This window comes from Canis lupus, chromosome 7 (genome assembly GCF_011100685.1).
Source record: "Canis lupus familiaris isolate Mischka breed German Shepherd chromosome 7, alternate assembly UU_Cfam_GSD_1.0, whole genome shotgun sequence".
NCBI lineage: Eukaryota > Metazoa > Chordata > Mammalia > Carnivora > Canidae > Canis > Canis lupus.
In genome coordinates, this window is record NC_049228.1 from 32,406,432 (window position 1) to 32,428,211 (window position 21,780).

A 21,780-nucleotide genomic window follows, 5' to 3' on the forward strand; every position below is an offset into this window, starting at 1 on the left:
TGTCTCTCATGAATAAATAAATAAAATCTTAGAAAAAAAAGAAACCCATAGATCAAAAAGCTTAATTTGTCTTCCAGAAATGCATCCACACATTGGTTAACATTTGTGTTTGTGGTTGTGCAACTTTTAAGTCAATGTCTTTCTTCAGCCAATGCTCCAATCTCCTGCTGACCCTATCAATGGATCTTATCTGGGAATCTGTGCATCTAAGATGCCATGACAGGGAAAATGTGCAGACTGGCTCCTGAGGAAAAGTGAGAAGCTCCACCAGGTCTTGATCCCCTTATCAGAAATGTTGCTACCACCTCTCTTTCCACATGGGTTTCCCCTCTCTTGATCTGGCCCCTAGGCCTGGAAAATCTTTATAATGAGACAGTTTTCATAAATTATATGTAAGCAACAAATAGATTGTTTTGACCTCTAAGCAAAACTGTATGTGTTTTATTTTAACTAAAACTGAATACATAACTCTGGTGATATAAAAGTAAGGTTTGTTTTGTCTCAAAGCAGAGAAAAGCCTGTAAAAGAATATGCTCCCTGGGAGAGCTAGTCATTTTGAGTTAGTCTAAGAAACATAAAAACATTTTTTTCTCCCAATTCTTGGATTGCAACATGTAACATAAAGCACTAGTTGACTGGCACAAAAGGGCAGAACCCATCATTCAAGAATAGCTCAGATAGGCTTGTGGATCCAAAGGCAGAATGTTGCATGTGCCACTTTTTAGTGCCAGGGCAGGGGACAGGCTCATGGAATGCCTGATTGCAAAGTGGAATAGCCTCAGCAGGGAAATAGCAGCATCTGGCTTGTTTGCTCAAGGAGTATCTAGGAGAGGTGAAAGAGATCTAGAAAGTTTTTGAGATTTGGGGTGCTGAGCATGGGAGCCAGATGAGAATTAAGAATTATGTTGCTTACTGGGGTTCTATCCAATGTGACATAAGGTAACTGTAGGTGAGGGTAACCAGTTACAGGCAGTAGTGATGGTGCTGGTGGTGGTGGTGGGAAAGGGGGTTCCTTGCATTGATCATACCCATAGAATAGACCATTAATTGCACCAATGCTGGGAACTGTGGGTGCAGCCACACTGGAGGGCAACACCCAAAGACCAAGACTGAGGACAAGACATCTCAATGAAGACCAATGAAAGCCTGAGGGACAGACAAGGACAAGAAGCCTGTGAGAGGTTCAAGGCCCCTCCTGCGAAGGCATGATGTCCTGTAACCTAATTGTGCAGTGTTATACTAAGGAACTGGATGTAGGTAATGTCTCTATTTTTACATTTTACAGTAATAATTTCTTAAATCAATTAACAAGGGTCATTTCTGTTTGTTCTGCATGAGTGGGAAGATGTTCATTTTGGGGGCTGGATCAGAATGTCATCTAAGAAAAGGAAAAAAGGGAAAGGGACTTAGAAACTTTACCCAAATGACCGCAAGTCTCCAGGGAAGTGACAGTATAAAGAGGAAGTGATTCAGCTTTATATAATAGACAAGATTTAAGCCACAGTCCCAGTCTCTATCCCTCTTCCTGACCCTTCAACTACAAGTAGAAATAAGGTTCATAAGGAAGTTCAGGTCAGTTTTACAGAAATAAAAAGATGTATACTCTGCTCAACATCATTGTGTTGTGGTGAATTTTAAAAAGCTACACTAGGGATCTGGAAGGGAAGTTTCTTTCCATTTCATAGCTCAGAAGATTTGACTATTGCCTCCCATCTGCTGGTGAGAAAATCCAGCTCAATAAATGAGCCTCTTCCCACTCATGCAGAGCCAAAGGAAATGACCCTTTTCAGTGGATTTAAGAAATTATTACCTTAAAATGGAACAATGGGAATGTTACCTATAACCAGTTCCTTTGTGTTACACTGCATAATTAAAACGTCTCTACCATATCGTATTAGTAAAAGACATAATGGCAGGAGGGGACAGAGTAAGTCAATGTCACTTCTGAGAGTCAGAATATTAATGGGACCTTTCTGCCTGATAATGTAACTAAACCTTCTTAAATCCTACTTTCAGTAAAATTCCAAGGAGTGAGAGCTAGCTACTAAGAATGTCCTTCTCAAATAACTTCACTTGCATCAGGGCATTAACTTGAGGAATGGCAATGATGGTTTGCTCCAAGATAGAAGACTCTAAGATGGTTTGCTCCAAGATAAAACAGTTTCTAAAAAGGTCTGAGCTGTCAAATATCACACTCCCAACATCAACCCTACATTTTCTCCTTCTTTTCTCAGTGAAATAATTTCTCTTTTCCTTCACAATCTTTCATGTTCTACATTTAACTAATTTGAAGTCTTAAAATGCAAAGTCTAGACAGTACTATAGCACCTAATATAGAAAATCAAAATTATTTCCTTCTGTGCATGCTCTATGTTTAAATCCACCCTTCAGCATACAAAACTTGAGTCTATCCATCAATCAGATATCAGATTGCATTGTCTAGATAGTATCATATGTATTTATGAGATTAGCATTTCATGCAATGCTATCTAAAGATCAAATTTTAAACATTAACAGGTCACACAGAACTTATCAATTTTAAATTCACTGGACAAATGCACTCTTTATTACTTATATATACGTATGTACAAAATTAAACTTTTGCAAGCTGCTTCTAGTCATTTTGGCTGTGACCTAAATCTTGTTATAAGACAGAGACAGCAAAAATTCCTGGGCAACTATGTAAGTATACAGTAATTTCCTACACAGGAAAACGGTTCAACTCATTAGTATATTCATTAATATTCTTTAAATATATATTATATTCCAGGAAGTACCATGATACTAAGATTCCTATAGTCGTATGAAGGAAATACATACATACATATATACATACATATATACATTATGGAAGTTTCCATGTGAGTGGCAGAAATAACTATGAAAATCTTGGGAAAAACAAATTCTTCCTGCTTCTGGTGATGAGAAAAGGCGTTTCAGCTGGGCTTGAAGGGTGAATAGGTTTTCACCAGACTGAGATGAGACCAGCACATGGAAAAAAGCAGGTTCTACAGCTTGCACTAAAGGCAAAATTTTTAATGGAAATGCCACATAGTTCAATTTAAGTGGGATAGAGTATGAGATAAAACTTAAAAAGTTGACAGATTTTAGAAGATCCCTTCATTTATCTGTATGTTTTTTTTAAAAAAAGATTTTATTTATTTATTCATGAGAGACACAGAGAGGCAGAGACACAGGCAGAGGGAGAAGCAGGTTCCCCATAGGGAGCCTGATATGGAATTTGATCCCAGGACCCTGAGGTTATGACCTGAGCCAAAGGCAGACACTTAAGCACTGAGCCACCCAGGTGCCCCCATCTGTATGTTTTCTTTTAAATTTTATTTTTAATAAATCTCTACACCCAACGTGGGCTCAAACTTAAAACCTCAAGATCAAGAGTCATATGCTCTACCCACTAAGACAGCCCTCTCTTATATGTTTCTAATCACTGAACAGTGAGTTGAAAATTTCTCCTATGTTCTTATTCATGATTAAGATACCTCTAAATACAAAGATCCACAGTTTTAAAAGCCTTGTATTTTTCATCTCTAGGCTCTTGCAGAAAGTGCAAGCAATCTTTTGGAAATGGAGGGAAAGCCATGACTTTCAATGATACACTTTCATCTTACCTGAAATGTTAAATTTCATTATGTTCATTTGTCCCATACTTTCTAGGCTCACTGTTCTGCTATAGCTTAGAAGACAAAATAAACTGCAAGAATTATTCAATACAACTTCCCATTCTGAATTAAGATTTTCACCACTTGGTTGCTAAAGAGGTAAAGTGTATTCAATTTGCCTAATATTGATTCATACAATTAAAAAATCTAATAATAACACGTTAATCCATTGACATTTATAGCCTGATTTCACAGAGATACTTAGAACCAAAGCACCTGCTTTGAGCTAAATCTGCTTCCCAGAAGGTTACATCCTTGTAAATTGTTGATTAAATGATTGATCTTATACTGATTGAAAGTACTGAACAAATGTCAACATCCATTCTTTTCATGTTAGTTTCCTCAAAATTTTGGTCAATTACAATCAATTGAATTTATTTAAATTAATTTAATTAAAGAAATGACATTAAATATTTGGGATAATTTCATTTAGATAGTTCATCTCTTTAAGAACAATTATTTTTCTTTCATTCCAGTGATTAACACTAAGATAATATCTGTTCCAAAAATTGAGTCAGATCAGAATAAGACATTTGATTATTTTCTCCATTTTAGTTGTCTCTTCAAGTTGAAAAATAACCAAGTTCTGACTTGTACTATAGTTAGAAAACTCCCATATAGATAGAATCACAGAATTTTAAGACCATTATGTAATTTAGTCAAGCTGTTTGCCCAATCCATAAGTGGGTCTGAATTTATTATTTCATTTATAAGATTACCCGAAAAGTACTCCCCTAAAAATAATAAACCAGGAATCAGGCAGAACAAGCTCAGAAGACTACATACATGTAGGGTATGAGGCAGGATGGGATAACACGGGGAATGATAACGAGTTGGTGCCTATGTCCTACCAAACCAGGCTAAAATTACTCAGTAAAAATGTTATGTGAAAATTCATAACATGAAAATAAATAAAGATAAGGAAATTAAGTCTAGAAAGATTAAGTGACTTTCTACTGCACTCCAATTTAGGGAGAGAACACAGACTAGAAGAATCTCTCTCCTGCTATGCAGCATTTTTCTGAGTCTTTATGTTCTCAGTGGGTTTTTATGGACAACATATTGTTGGGTCTAATTTTTTAAGTCCAATCTGACAATCTCTGTACTTACCTGAATTTTCATACTATTGATAATGTTTAAAATGATCATTTATAAATTTGGATTAAAATTTACCATCTTTGTACCTACCTATTTTCTACTCATTGCATTTATTGTTTTTTTTTTCCCTCTTTTACTGCCTTCTCTTCTTTTACTTGCACATTTTATATGATTGTATTTTATCTCCTCTCTTGGTGTTTATAATTGATGCTTATTTTTAATTTTTAGTGGTTACTCTACAATAGAGTATATACATTTTTAAAGAATCTAAATCCACTTTTTTGAAAGGACAAACTAAGTTTTATTTACATCTTTCCTATAATTGTATCATAACTGTGAGAAATAAATTTTGGAGATGATGAAGAAAGATAATACTCAAGATCTTGGTGCTGACGTAACATGGTGCAGAGTGAAGAGCATGCACTCTGGGCCAGTCTTCCTGGCTCAAATCCACACTGTGTATCTTTCTCTACTTAGATTTCTCCTGTGTCAAAATGATATTGTAATAGTACCTACTTCTTTGAGTTGTAATGAATAATGAGTAAATTTTTTTAAAGCTCTTAGTGTGTGGCATAGTGTCAACACTATTCATAGTTATACTACTTCTAACAACACAGACTTCATTAGTGTTTGGGCATATTTCTTGCAGGTCCTCATTTTTTTTAATTTTCATAATTTTATTGAGATATAATTTGCATACCATAAAATTCACCATTATGAAGTTTATACTTTAAGTAGTTTTTAGTCAGAGTTGGACAACCATTCCCACAATTTTACATTTAGATCACACCAAATAGAAATCCCATCCCCATTATCAGTCAGTCTAAATCTATACCCAACCCTCATCCACAGCCCTAGAAAATGATTAACTGCCTCTCTGCCTCTGCAGATTTGCTTATTTTGGAGCTTTCATGTAAATGAAATTCTCTAGATCCACTTTCAATAACACTATACCACTTCATTAGAAATGCAGGTACCTTATAACAGAGAATTCCTAATTTGTTCTGTCTCTTGTGACATTGCTGTCATTTAATTCATTTATCCATATGCTATAGTTACCCAATGTATTATTACTATTATTGCTTTTAAAAAGTCATATTTTATCAGAAAGGGAGACAGAACATGGAAGACTCCTAACTCTGGGAAATGAACTAGGGGTGGTGGAAGGGGAGGAGGGCGGGGGGTGGGGGTGACTGGGTGGTGGGCACTGAGGGGGGCACTTGACAGGATGAGCACTGGGTGTTATTCTGTATGATGACAAATTGAACACCAATAAAAAATAAATTTATAAAAAAGTCATATTTTAGATGAATTAACAAGAAAAATAAACAATTTTAATCTTCATTAATGTCTTTCCTGATGCTCCTGCTTTCTTTGTGTACATGCAAGTTTCTGATCTAAGTCATTTTACTTCTGCCTGAGGAATTACTTCTAACATTTCTTCAAAGGTAAGTCTGCTGGTGGTGACTTCTTTCAATTTTCATGTGTCTGAAAAATATTTATTCCTCTATTATTGAAGCATAAGTTAGCTAGACACAGAATTCTAGGATGCAGATTTTTCTTTTACTACTTCAAAGATTCCATTCCATTCTCTTCTTGACTGCATAGTTTCTAATGAGAAGTCTGTAGTAATTCTCATGCATTTTCCTATAGATACATTGGTTTTTATCCCCCTCTTTCTTCCCTCAAGATTTTGTCTTTGGTTTACTGCAGTTTGAATATGCTATATCTAGATTTTATTTTTTGTTTTGCTTAAAAAAATCCTACTCCTCCTTTTATGTTATCTATTTTTTCCATTACATTCTTTATCATATTAGTTATAGTTATGTTAAATTCCTTATCTGATAATTCCAGTATTGTTGCTATATCTTATTCTGCTTTTCATGATTACTTTGTGTTTTTAGACAAGTGTTTTTTCTTCTCTTTTAGCATTACTTGTAATTTTTTGATGAAAGCCATACATGTTTTATCAGGTAATCAGGATTGAAGTAAACAGGGTTTTACCATGATGATTTCTATGAATATGGCTAAGCTCAGCTATATTTCATACTTGTTGCAGCTGTAGGACCAGAGGTTTCAAATTCCCCCTAGTGTCCATTTTTGTTTGTTTTTGTTTTTGACTTCCTTCTTGATTTGAGTGTTACTCTTGATACTATTCTTCAGTAATGTCTGTGCCTTACAGATCTGGCACATCTTCTAATGGTAATATACTGCTATAATGGAATATTATGGGTGTGGTGGTAGGGCATAGCAGATGGGGGCATTCTATAATCTTTCAATTGTTGGGCATTCAGTGGGACTGGTACTTGAGGCTATGGTCTTTACATGTTTTTCTGTCCCTCGCTCCCCAAGGGGTCCCTGTTCCCTTCCTTAGCTGCAGTGTTTCCAATATATTTCCTTGAAGTCCTGCCCCTTGGTGACTATGGTTTTTGTTTTTCTTTTCCCCCCTCAAGTTAGATAGTGCTTAAAGTGGGGCAGAATCATCTTCCCCTAGTGAGAATAAGTTTCCAGAACTTCCCTCTGGAAAATTCCTTCTTCCTGGAGACAAGAACTTCTTTGGGCAAAAGAGTTTGAGACAGCCATTGCCAATGACATGTGGAAATCTTTCTTAGAGCCTAACCCTAGGACCTGATCCAATTTCTGAAGGGAAAACTCAGAATGTGTGAGGGTCCTACTTGGACCCAAGGAGCTTCTTGCTTTCATGCTAGTCTGCCTCAGCCTCCAGCAATTTATTGCAGTTACTATTTAAATGTTCCTGCCAGCTTGTGGTGTCTAGCATCTTCTGCTCCTTATAAGCAAGTCTGTGTCCCTACCACCACCCCCATGCAGTGTTTCCCTGGATGAATCTATATCTGCAGGTTTCAGGGTAGCAGACCAATCTATAACCTTAGTTCTCTGAAGAGTCTAAGAAAGATCATTGGTTTTCAGTTTCCTCAGGTTTTTTCTGTTGTAAGGACAAGACTGATGAATTCCAAGCTTTTTACATATTGGAGATGAAAGTGGAAATCACATCTCTTCTTATCTGTGAGAATCTTAGCAAGTTTCTAAATCTCTTTTTGCATCATTTTTTTTTTCATCTGAAAGCATGGGTGCAGAGTGACTTAAGCTCTAGAAAACATTAACCACAAAGCATGGCATGAAGTAGTGCCTCAATCAATGCTATCTCCATCCACCATAATGCCATGTAACCAGTTTGACTGAATGAAAGGAATGAACTATTGATTTGTTCCCTTGATTTAGAGTTATATAAAGATGACATATTTTTATAACCAAGTGTATTTTATTTTATGATAGTATATTAATTGTCTCACAAGCTGTATCTAAACAAAACAGAATAATCCAATGAATTGTTCATTCCAGTGATGCTGTCTGTCTAGTCAATAAAATATGCCTTCTTCTAGAGCTACCATAGAAATTATCACAAACCTGGCAGCTTAAATAAAAAGGAATTTGTTCTTTCAGAGTTCTGGAGGCCAGAAGTCCAAAATCAAGGTATTGGCAGGACCATCCTCTCCCTGAAGGTGCTCTGGGAAAATCCTTCCCTGCTTCTTTCAGCTTGTGACAGTGCCAGGCATTCCTGTGGCTGCCTAATTCTAGTCTCTGTCTCCATCTCCACCTGGTCTTCTACTTTCTTGTCTCTTACAAGGGCACACTTCTCATTAAATTTATGGCCCACCCAGTTAATCTAGGATGATCTCATCTCAAGATTCTTAACTTCATTACATCTACAAAGACCCTTTTTCCAAATAAGTTCATATTCACAGTTCTGGGGCTCAGGGTATGGTCATATTTGGGGAAAGCAACCATTTGACCCAATAAAATGCATTAGCTAAATTAGCTGTTGCCCTGGGCAAACCTATCAGTTTGGTGAAAGAATTAAAGTTCCAAGTAGAGTCCTAGATTACCCTAGAACAGAGAAGGATGTTTTTATTCCTTTTTCAATCCAATGGATTCTGTGACACAATTATCAGGCCAGATCCTCAAAGGAACATGATCAATTGTATCAATTTACTGTTTTTTCTCCCAGAGTGGGTCACAATATTTTATCTCCAGAAGCAATTTTAGATGATTCCTTTGAATACAGAGGAAGCAAATAATATGGCTCTTATGCTGTAAATGGAAAATTAAGACGGAAGGGTAATCCAGTTAATGTTTACAGTTTAATTAGAAATGCTGACAGAAAGACTTGCCATGTTGGTAGAGCTCCCTATTAGTGCTGTCAACATAGCTGTACCGCCTCATCTTCTTATTTTCTTTCTCGAATTTTAATCTGGGCTCCAGAACCAAAGAAGTTCTATTTTGCATGCATCAGTAACAATGAGCAATTTACACTTAGCTATCTTCGTCTGTAAAACCACAGCAGCTGCTTGGGAGTCCTCATTCTACTGTGATAAGCAGGTTTGCTGTTTTCTTCCTCACTGGTTCAGTACTCATGCCAGGGGTGGGGTGGAGGGCTGAGTAAACAGGAGAGCAAGGAGACAACAGCATTCCATTTCTAAATAAAAAAGGTTGTTTCAAAATTCAGCCACTTAATTTCCAAGATGTGTAGTTCTTTTTAAAAATGTTTAGATATTCTCTTGGATGTAATGCTTTGGCTTCCTTTCTGAGAATATACATAGCATCTGGACAGCAGCACACCTCTGATTGGTGCAGAGCAAGCCAAATTGTGCAGCTTACTGGAAGGATGGATGAACAAGAATATCCAATTTCGGAGTAAGAACTAGGTATTAGCTGAATCAGTGGCATGTGGACACCTTTAGATTCTCTCTCCATAACTTACCAACCTATATAGGAAAAAAAAGGAAGTGGAGGGTACACTATTAACTAGGACCTACTGTTTTTCTCTTTACTATTAAAAATGTAGGAGGAAACATTCCTATTGGCTATGATAATATCAAAGTTTTATACCTTATGAAAACCTATGTGTTTCCATTAATCATGAATCACTTGGTATCCCATCACCATAGCCCTACTTTACTTTTCAATATACAAGTATGTGCTCTGTTCAACCCGAGAAAAATGGTGGGAAAGGATGGCTTGAGGTGGGGGTAAGAACAGTGACAAGGGAGGTGGCCATCTGCCTTGTGGGTTCTAGCTGACAACTGCATGCTCCACTGTACTGTTTAAGGAAGCCATTTCAGGTGCAGTGCAGGGACCTATGGCAACATTAGTTGCCCGTTCTTGAGAACTGATTATACATAAATATTTTAATATTCAAGAGTTTGCTAATCTTCACAACAGCCCAGTCAGGTAAATACTTTCAATCTCATAAAGGCTTAAAAGGTCAAGTAACTTGCCAATGGCCTCACTAAGCCAGAACTTGTGGGCCGACCTGTTTGACTCCAAACCCCATCCTCTAAACCACAGATGTAATACTGATTATGAATAATTGGTTATACTTTTTTTTTAACCACCTGTGACATTGTTTTTAGTATTTTACATGGTTTTATCCATTTAATAAGTATAACAGCTACAGGATATAGGTACTGACCAAGATAGGTACTGACTAAGATGGCCATGACATTTTCTTCAGCTTGACTAAAGTTAGACAGGCTTCTTCCTGACTCTGAGCCTCTGACTTCTCTTTTTTTAGAGCATTTAATTTTGATAACCTGTAATTCTAAATCCTTTCTTTAACTTTTAGTGTTAAAAATCTTTTTAACACCTCTTGTCTGTTTTATAAGTTAGGACTACCTTTCTCAAGGAACTGAGAGCCATCCCTGTAAAGTGTAATTATCAAGAGAGATAGCACCCCCTAAGTTCCAGTCTCTGTGAGAGGACAGGAACCTAACCTTGGTGGAGTCTTGCTCCAAGTTGTACAACTATCTCCTGTCAGAAAAATACAAGAAAGATGACTTTCTCTTTGAGTTAGGCCAATTGGCAAACCCAGATGACCTATGAGCTGCTCACCCGGGTCTTAAAAACTCTCCCACCTTTGTTTCAGTGGAGTTGAGTTCAGATTGCTTTCTGGTTTCTCTCCCTATTGCAATAGCCTGAATACAGTTTTCCTTGCCTACTTAAATTTTTCCAGTGCAATTTTTGGTGTGATAGTGTTTTTGATCCCCATTTTAAAGATAAGAACCCTGAAGCACAAAGATGATATAATTCCTCCAAGATCACATGATGGGTAAAGTCAGGGCTAGAACTCAGGCGGTCTAGTTTTAGAGTCATGCATGAATTGTTATACTCAAAGGAAAATGGAATATTCACAGTGTTATGGAAAAATATATGCCATCATATAATAGGTACTTGAAAGCTGAGAGCCATTCTTAGGAAGAGCAAGAAGGGAAAAATGATTCAAATAAAGAAGATCTGGCTCAGATCAGGAGGTTCCCCTCAGTAACCTGGAAGCCTTGGGTGATCATAGTAGCAGTTCCTGATGTTTGTGTTTGTCTGTCCTTGTGACTGAGTGGGAGTAGAAGAGCCCTCGTTACCTCCACTGGCTTTTCCACTCTCTTGACCATCTGTCAGGAAGCACAAACACCATTGAGGGATGATGAGCTAGTATGTATGACATTTCTGAGTGGTATCTCACTATATTACTTACTAAGGTCAAGAAAGAAATGGGAATGGCCCATTTTAAAGACAATCAAATCTAATCTAAATGTCATTTGATAGGTTTAAGGATGCCAAATGGAAGACTAAATTATGGAATGCAAAGTCAAGTTCAGTCAAGAAACTAGCATATGAACACAGAGAACAAAGGAAATTGTGGAGAGACATGTTTATTTATGTTCAAAAGACCTTGTAGCTCATTGATTTGAAATGCTTATGTATTAATTTCAATTGAGGATAGCTTAGGCAAGCTTTGTATTGTGCCCATATTAGAAAAGCAAATGTGACACTCCCATCCCTTTATCAAGAACGAGAATAAGTCAAAGCAACCACTGATTGCAAATTAAAATGCTAATTTCTACCCATTTTAATTTTTGATATATTCCTACTGAGAGCTACTGATTTTAGAAACTTTCAAGTGCCTCAGTAGCTTTCATTCTATTGAGTCCCCAGGAGTTTGCCTCAAGGATAAATTGGTTTCAGGCTCTATTATGAGGAAGTCTAAAATACTCTCAGGAAGAGTGAATGCCATCTTGGTGGAGAAAACACATTTCAACTTATGAAAGGCAAATTATTTTACATCATGGAATGTACTTTCAAATGCACAAAAGATTTGAGGAGACTAGCTTTTAAGGAAAGTAAAAATACACAATAGTTGAAGATGATAGGCCAGTGGTAAGTATGTAGTAGTTGCAACTGTTTAGTGCAATCTAAGCTTTATTGAATGTTTACTAAGTGCTTATGATTGGCTGAAAGGCCTGATATGTGTCGGGATTTTAATTCTCATAACAATCCTTTAGTTGCTATCACTATTTCTTGTTACAACAAAGGAAAGTAAAATAGAGAAGTTCAGTCATTTGCCCAAGGTCACACAGCTAAACAACTGAGATCTGAACTCACAGGCTGATACTAGGTTCGTGTTCTTTTGACCACTGAAGTGCCTAGGGGTATTGGGATTATGGCCTGGAGCATTTCATGCTCTGTATTGCTGAATATCATTAAGAACAAATTTGTGGAAAAAAAAAAAAAAAAAAAAAAAAAAAAAAAAAAAAAAAAAAAAAAAAAAAAAAAAAAAAAAAAAAAAAAAAAGAACAAATTTGTGGGATGGAGGATTGTCCTTTCCTTTTATCTGTGCCTAGAAAGCCAGAGAGGTGAAGTATGGGAAATTAAAAAAGCTTTTCCTTGGGGATCCCTGGGTGGCTCAGCGGTTTGGCGCCTGCCTTTGGCCCAGGGCATGATCCTGGAGTCCCGGGATCGAGTCCCACATCGGGCTCCCGGCATGGAGCCTGCTTCTCTCTCCTCCTGTGCCTGTGCCTCTCTTTCTCTCTCTACATCTATCATGAATAAATAAATAAATCTTAAAAAATTAAAAAAAAAAAAAAGCTTTTCCTTGAGTGGATGATATGACAGTTCATGGTAAGAACATAACTATCACAAGGATCATTTCCAGTGATTCTTCAGTTACCTAGTGGAGCTGCTGGAGGGGAATACAGAATGTAAACAATCAGATGTCTACTAGATAATGAACAAAGTCAATACTATAAATATAATTGAAGTACACTAACCTCCTGGATGCAAGGGCAGGCTGGTGTTAAAACTGAATCACAATAGGATGACAAATCCCTCAGGTGAAATACAGCCTAAATTTCTCAGGCTGTTTACTCAGCACATAGAATGAATTGCATATGGTGATATAGGAATACATTCTTAAAGTAACAGCACAGAGTGGATATAAGTTATCTCTTTAATGTATTTTTTAACGTCTTATAGCACTCAGCAATTCATAAATAATTAACCAATTATTTGTTTAATGTCTATTTCTCTCATTTGAAATTAAGCTCTGGATGGACAGTAACCATGGACAGTAATCAGGCAAAGTCATGCTCTGACAGTGCTTACATATATTATAGTGAGGTAGACAGATAACGGTAATCTTGTATAAAAATTATTATGAAATTATTTCAGATATTAAATACTGTGAAGAAAATCAAAAGGATACTCTGAGAGGAATCACAAGGTAAGGGAGGTATGATAATAATATTCCCTTTAGCCAAGAAATCACTTTATTGAATTTAAAGTGTCTACATTAAGTTGTTTGATAGGAAAGAGTTTGGAATGCATACCCAGTTTATAGAAACAAATAAAATTACAGTGTGTGCATAGACAAAGCTTAAATGTTGTAATATTATACTTGTTATATAGTTGAAGATTATGCATAATAAGAGAATGAGAAAGAAGAGCATAGTACACAGCCCTGTGCCCCTGAGCTCACATCAATATTAGATTTTGAGCCAGGAATGGAGACTGCAGATGACACATAGGGGAGGCAGGAGGGCATGGCATTACAAAGGCCAACCAAAAAAAGTGCTTCTGCCAAGAGATATGCTTATGAGCCAGGTAAGATGAAGGCAAAGAAGGTAGATACATGTGAGAACCCAGACAGATACAGTGAGCTTTTTTTTTTTCTTTTTAAAAGATCATATTTAGTTACTTAGTTGAGAGATAGAAAGGGCATGTGCATGGAAGTGAGCATGAGCAGGATGAAGGGTGGAGGGAGATGGAGAGAGGAATCTTAAGCAGACTTCAAGCTGAGTGTGGAGCCCAAATCAAGAGTCCCATGCTTAGCCAACTGAGCCACCCAGGTGCCCCCAGGCATGGTGAGTTTTGTTGAGGGTACAGATGACTTTGGATAGGTAGAAAAGCAGAGGACAAGAGACACAAAACGGACAACAAAGTCAACAACAATATTCTTGTCGTTGTAGGGCTTACAATCTGGGAAGCAAGACAGGACATATCCATGAGACAAACTTTAAAACAAACATGGCAATTATAGCCAAATGCCATCAATGATCCAGAAAGCCAGAGAGAAGGATGAGCCTGGGTGGCCAGGGAGAGCTTCCAAGGATACAAGCCTTGATCCTTCTTTTCAAGAAATTAGTAATTAGATGACAAAAGAAGGGAGAAAGGATATTCTACACAAGGTGTTTGATCAATGTGGAAAAAATGGGTAAAAATCATTTGATCTTTTGGATTGCAACAGAGATTTTTTTTCCTCTCAGGATAATGGAAGATATGACCGAAGAGGCAGAGATCAATGGGACAACCTTCTTGAGGTGGGTCAGTAGGGTTCTAGGGCAGGGTTTTTGAAGTGGAAAAAAAATGAAGAAACTAAAGAAAGATGTTCTATAAGGTGGCACAAATCCAATGTTTTTCTCACTGATACAACACTTGCCATGGGGTGGGGAGGGGAAGAGTAGCAATGCAGTATAATGAATAGCATCCAATTTCTTTCAGCTTCAGGTACAGACACCAATATTTATTTTCAGTGCTGTTTTATGAAATTAAGAAAAAAAAACAATGTCATTACATTCACTCATTTTAAACAAAGCCCCCACTCCACAAATATAGCTTTTAAAAAAAAGAATCTAGCTTTTTAATAAAGAAAAAAAAGGCTGACAAAGGTCTTGTGATTATGATTTAAGACAATTTAGGTGGCAAATCAAACATTTTATTTTATTTTATTATTTTATTTTATTTTAATTATTTTTATTGGAGTTCAATTTGCCAACATTTAGCATAACACCCAGTGCTCATCCCACCAAGGGCCCCCCCTCAGTGCCCATCACCCAGTCACCCCATCCCCCCGCCCACCTCCCTTTCCACTACCCCTTGTTCATTTCCCAGAGTTAGGCGTCTCTCATGTTTTGTCACCCTCACTGATATTTTCACTCATTTTCTCTCCTTTCCCTTTATTCCCTTTCACTAATTTTTATATTCCCCAAATGAATGAGACCATATAATGTTTGTCCTTTTCTGATTGACTTATTTCACTCAGCATAATACATTTTAGAAATAAGTTCCCACACATTTGCTATAGAACCTGTTGTTGCCATTTGAGCAGAATACTCTAAGTGCAAAATAAGAGATTTAATATTTCAAGCTTTCAAGATGAATGTTACATCTGAACATGAATAAATGCCATGATTATTCCATTACCTTGCATCCCTGGGTCTTATTTACCAACAGTTTTCCCAGCATGCTAATCTATTTATAGGTAAATTGAATAATTCTCCCAAAAGGAGATAACATACTTTTACTGACAACTTTTCCCTAAACTCCCTGATTTCACAGCATTGATACACAAATATACTTTACAGAAACAGTTGCTTATGCACACCAGGTTTGATATAAGCCACAGCTGCCAAAAAGACTGCATTAGCCTAATCTTATTTCATTTCTCTTTGGTGGTGTTCACCTTTTTAAATATAATTGATTGTGGCAATATGTGAAACAGAGAGGCACAAACAACAGACACCTCCATTATACTGATGATGGTTCTGCAGCTTTTTGCTGAAGGCATTCCCAAATGATGCATGACACATGCTATAGCATCCATGTTTGCCCAAGAGCGTTTGATTAAACTATTATGTTGAGCATAAAGATTACTCTTCTAAGCACTAAGGGGGGCATTTGACGGGATGACCACTGGGTGTTATACTATATGTTGTCAAATTGAACTCCAATAAAACATACAAAAAAAAAGATTACTCTTCTTAGTGTGACACTTTCTCACTGGTATTGGCACTTTATTTAAATAGTATTTTTCCTCCTGTTATCAAGGCAATGATAATACAGGATGGACTGCGAGGCTTCCGAGGGGTTTCTATTTTCTTTTGCATCTTTTGAGACAACAGGTACATCCGATACTGATTAAGAGATGAGGATTTCTACTTTCCCCAGGGCACTGCAATAAATTTAAGTTGGTTTGGTATTGTCACAACTTATATAATTTTTAAAAATGTGCTGGGGCACCTGAATGGCTCAGTTGGTTAAGCATTTGACTCTTGATTTTAGCTCAGGTCATGATTTCAGGGTCATGAGATTGAGCCCTGAGTTGGGCTCTGTGCTGAGCTGCTTAAGATTCTCTCTTGGGACACCAAGAGAGCTGGGTGGTTCAGTGGTTGAGTGTCTGCTTTTGGCTCAGGTCATAATCCTGGGGTTCTAGGATCAAGGATCTAGGACAGGGAGCCTGCTTCTCCCTCTGCCTATGTCTCTGCCTCTCTCTGTGTGTCTCTCATGAATAAATAAAAATTTTAAAAAGAAAAAAGATTCTCTCCCTCTGCTCCCACTCCTCCATGCACTCTCTCTCTCAAAATAAAATAAAATAAAATAAAAATAAAAATGTACACAGACACATGCCCATCAGTAGATGGCTCCACCTCCCATCCAGCTGTAGAAATCCTAATCTAGAGAGTCCCTGTTCTGTCTCTCTTTTCTTCATTGCCCCCATCATCATCAAGTCCTATTGGCTTTGTCAGCACAAGAATCTCAAAACCTGATTCATTCTCACCTTCTCTGTCACGACCCTAGTCTAAACCACCATCATCTCTCTATAGGTCTCTTAATGGTCTCTTGGCTTCCACTCTTCCTTATAAAGCCATTCTCCACAAAGCAGACAAAACAATCTTTAAAAATGCTCCTTTGGAAAATCTTCTCCACATATTACCAAAGATAGAAGCTGACACTCCAAGATTGTGATCAGGGGATGTGGGCCCAATTGGGCCAGCCCAAGTCACACCTCACCCCTTGACTAATAGATAAAGTGAGTGCCCCCAACAACACCTCAAACTAACCATGTTGAATGAATTCTTCTTATAGAGAAGGGGTGTTCTGATATCAAAAGAAAAGGGAAAGAAATGCTCCATAATAAAAAATAATGGATAGGTATTATATGCTCATGATGAAATTCTCACTGGCTCAAAATGAGAAAAACAAATATGACACATTAAATTAAAAAAAATTTTTTTGAGAGAGAGAGTGCATATGGGATGGGGAAGCGGCAGAATGAGAGGATCTCAAGCAGGCTCCAGGCTCACTGTGGAGCCTGATGTGGGGCTCAATCTCATGAAACTGAGATTATGACTTGAGCCAAAATCAAGAATTGAATGTTTAACCCACAGAGCTACCCAGGCAGCCCCTGCCTTGAAATTTTTATAAAGCTAAATATTATCAAATTTTAAATATTTCTGTATTTTTACACCTCTTTCTAATTTTTTGGTGATAAATGCCCTTCCTTCTAATAAATTATAGCAATAGCAGTTATAGTTATTTTTTGATGTCTTTACTTGGCAAAATAAAACACTGACAATCCCTAAATATATTATTTAATTTCACTTTTTCATAATATCCAAACCTTTGTGAATCATTAATTTAGAGCACACATTTCCAAAGTGCATTTCAAACTGCAACTGAGGTTGCCTGCTAAAAAAGGATAAGAGAAGTTTATTGGTTTACTGTCAGATATGCTCAGAAGTTCTAGGTTAAAAAAATACTGTAAGAAAAAAAGGTATCCTCCTACAGGACTTCTCAGAAACTTAAAAATGCTAATGTACATATTGTGAATCCCTCCCAAAAAAGATTCAGTATATAGTATATCCCGCAATTACTTAACAAAGGAATTCTCTCATGAAGAGTCATCTTGAGATACTTCTCCTGGGAACTGCTAGTCTAGAGACACACGAAATACTTCATCAAACATTTGATGTTTGCTGGTAAATATAAAGGCATCATTACATTTTTTATAAAAAGAGGAAACTAAGAAACACGAGTGAAATTAAGATGTAAATTCTTAGTAACATATCACCCTTGACAACAACCTTAGTATTTTCAAAATAGTCTTTTCTTAGCTTGGTCTGCACATTTGTAAAAAAAAAAAAAAAAAAAAAGAAAAAAGAAAAAAGAAAAAAAAATTAACTCTCACCCATATGCTTGTATTTTCCCAAATGACTGAAATATGAAGTCTTTGTATAAATCTGAAACAGTATCCTTAGACCATTGCTGAAGTTGTGTTACTGTTGCCAGAGTAACTATCAAGTATCACCAGGCAGGGGAAAGCAGGGGAAAAAATCTTTCTTCAGGTATCAAGCATTGAACAAAGCAAGAGGCTTGGAAACTTGTGATGGAAAAGGATGTTAGAACACTATCATTCCGGTACCTGTAGATTAGAGCTAACAAGGTCAATTTAATGACAAAGAATCATGAGACAGTTACACAGCAACTCTACAAAAGGAAACAATAAATACTTTTAAAAACACCAGATAACACGCTTCTTGCTGTAAAGCCATGCTGGTTACATAAGAGGACACAAGTAGTTTTATAATTAGCACTAGCTTATGGAAGTCTTATGCTGTGTCATGCATGGAGTGGTAAAAAGGCTTCTGATTTATTCACTCAGAATTTATTGAGGCCATATGGAGAAGTAAGGGAGGCAATAAACTAATGTTAAGTAGACTGGACAATGGGCAAAGAATAAAATCCAGTATAATGATGGATGTTAATAAATATCTGTATCACTGATAGAAAATGAAAGTATGAAGCAATACTCATTTAGGGACACCCATCCTGTTCCCTTTTAATCCTGCAGTTCTTTTTATGATTAATAGATACTCAGGGTATAATGTTCACTATTTTAAGAGAGAAGGCACTGAACAGGATGGATTATTGGGAGAGGGGAAGTGGTTTTGCTGCACACTTAGGACGCAAGCATGGCTGTAGGTCTCAGGATACAGGGGGGAAATCATCCTTTCTTGTTGGGGTAGTGTGTGGTGGCAGGGAAACAGAACAGCAAGGCTAGATCACAGCAGATAGGCATCAGGTCATATGTAGCTCAGTCTTTGCTCTGAAGTCAAGTGATGTGATGTAAAGGGAATGTCTAAGTTCACCTCTCAAATTTCCAGGCCATATAGTTCATTAAAATATGGAAGAAGGCAGGGATGCAGAATTTCTCCAGGTATGCATACAATGCATTTATCTTTAGCATTTGAATACAGAGATCAGATAGAGGGATACTAAACAACAACAACACTCTAAGATCACTTCAAAGAAGGATCCAAAATAATTAATCATTTCTAGGATGATTAGGAAAAATTTCAGAACGGGGGTACAAAATACACTCAAGACAATTTCATAGTGTGCCTTCTCAATGGCATCTCTCAGTGACTGAGAGTTCTATGGATATACCAATTGTTTTCCTAAACGTCATAGCCAAAAAAAACAAAAAACAAAAAGTCATAGCTGAATCAACCTATTTAATCACCAACACTACCATTACCACCATTATCATCATCATCCTGGTCATCATTATAACTAACATAGATGGAATACTTAATATGTGTTTATCATTATTCTTAACCCTTTACATGAATTAGCTCTTTCAATGTAAACTTTCTTCAAAATTTCAGCTGAAATGCCATTTCTCTTCCTTCAATGAGATTTTCTCTTCCTCTATAAACTCATTTCTTTAATGAAAAAGAATATAACTCCACACTGTGATACAAATATGTTACTTATTTACCTTCTTAAAGGATATATTGTGATTGGTTCTACCTTTTGTCTCCCTTTACCCAACTACTGGTAATCCCACAATAAACTTTTTTTTTTTTTTTTTGTAAATAGGCAAAGTAAAACTAAATGCCTCAAGATCTAACATTTTTAAGATTCATTGTCATTTGAAATACAAATATGCCTTTGGATAGATCATTCAAAGAGGTCAATAAATTACCTTAATTTACCTATGTCAGACTGTGTATCTTCAAAATTCCCAGAAAATGAAGAACAAATTACAAATGAATCTTATGTTAATTATGATAGCAAAGTATGGGTTGATCATTAGCATATTAGGGGTACAAATACATACGACATTGAAAGAAACACAGAACAATTGTGCTTCTGGATATTTATACATCATTTTCTTGATATGCAAACAATTTTTATTCATTTGTCATGCCACCAAAGGTATAAAGGGCAAAAAAGTGTCATCTAGAATTGTTGTAGTTATTGGGTGCTTATACATCAAAAATCTGTTTAATTCTAAAACACATACAAAGTTAATATACTTTTCATTCCAAAAATGCCTTTGCCCAGTTTGATCTGAGTAACCAATACAACTTCCCAAAGAAACTTGTTATGTTATTTGATAAGTGATTCACTGATCCATTTTATAAATATGGATAATAAGGAGCAGGGATCCAAAGATTTGAATATGTGTACTGTACTAGAGACTAACACAGGGACACACATGCCCAGCTTCCCCTGCAGTTATGGTCATGTGATTGAGAACTAGCCAGTGTAAGTTGAGCAGAAATTCACATGCCTGGCTCATAAAATTTTCCCATGTATGGACCTTTGGGCATTTTCCCACTTGAATCCATAGACAAACATGGTGATCACAGGAGCCACAAAGTTAAGTCAAAGAAAAGGACAGGATAGAAGAAGATGGAGTGCCTGAATCAACCTGGCAAAAAGAGGACTAGGGACAACTGTTTTGGACTTTATATGAATAAGAAAACAATTTTTATTATAATGAAGTAACTAATGAACTAATATTTGAGAATTTATCTTTTAGAGCAGCTAAGGTACCTTAACTAACACAGAACTTGGCACCTACAAGTGAGATGTTGCTATAATAGAAACCCTCAGCTTTGTAGTCACAGAGTACATGGCTAGGAAATATGTATCTGAAGCTAGAAAGATGGAGATCTGTGGTAGTTGGGGACAACTTAAGTCCATCATGCACAATGACATGAAGGTCAACTAAGTGCTCTGGGGAGTGGATATGGAAAGATAGATTCACAGCTGTATTTATCACAATTGGCTGTTGTTGGCACATCTTTTTCTTTGGCATGCAGTAGATTAGATCTCATGATCCTTTGCAATTCATTGTGGTGTATAACTGAGTTCCAGCCATGAGGAAATAGTGGAGTGATATGTGCTGCTTTCTAGGCCTGCACATAATATTCTGCATATTTTCCTTTTGTAGCAAGATGAAGAAAAGCCAGAGACCTTGAAAGCAACCTGGTGACAATGACAGACCCATAAAATGGAAGAATGCTGGATCCATGAATCACTACTTGGAAGAGAGCTGCCTGCTGACTGAAGACACCTGCTTTGGACTATATATGCAATAAATAAACTTTTATTGTATTAAGACACTAAGATTGAGAGTCTTTGCTGTTACAACTGACAGTATTACCCTAACAATATATTCATACCTGTGTTAAAGAAAATTAAACATAAAACAATTTCAAGAGCCTAATTGCTGCTTCTATATCCTATCCCCAAATCTAACTATGATGATGCACCAGGAAGGACAGAAATTAGTCACACTTACTTACTCTTTAAGACAATTTTCACCTGCAGAACAACTGTGATGAATAACCCAAGGTGGCATATCTTCTTGAGGCCACTCTTGGTCTTTCAGTGCTGTAAATCAAATTTGTTCTTTAGAAAACCTCCAACTATCTCTATGAACTAGAGACATCAGAAAAGTAAAGAGGCATCATTTGTGCCCAAACCACTGGACTAAGGTCCTATTCCAAAGAGTTTTACCGATTTTGACAAATGTGTCCCTAAATACATGTGACATGCACAGGCAATGGGGTTATTTAAT

General features: G+C 36.7%; 1 protein-coding gene and 1 long non-coding RNA gene across 7 annotated transcripts in view; one reads left to right on the forward strand and one right to left on the reverse strand.

The window, feature by feature from the left end:
* The window catches only part of RGS7 (regulator of G protein signaling 7), a 488,737-nt gene that overhangs the window by 174,653 nt on the left and 292,304 nt on the right, over window positions 1-21,780 (reverse strand). The gene's annotated exons all lie outside the window — the stretch shown is intronic.
* Window positions 951-21,322, forward strand: LOC102155155. 3 transcript variants are annotated; one of them, XR_005362170.1, is made up of 6 exons: window positions 951-1,257; window positions 2,017-2,172; window positions 3,676-3,779; window positions 13,299-13,350; window positions 14,393-14,446; window positions 21,151-21,322. It is a non-coding gene; the product is annotated as an uncharacterized LOC102155155 (long non-coding RNA). The 3 variants fall into 3 exon arrangements; XR_005362169.1 differs by lacking the exon at window positions 2,017-2,172 and adding an exon at window positions 6,168-6,226; XR_005362168.1 differs by lacking the exon at window positions 2,017-2,172.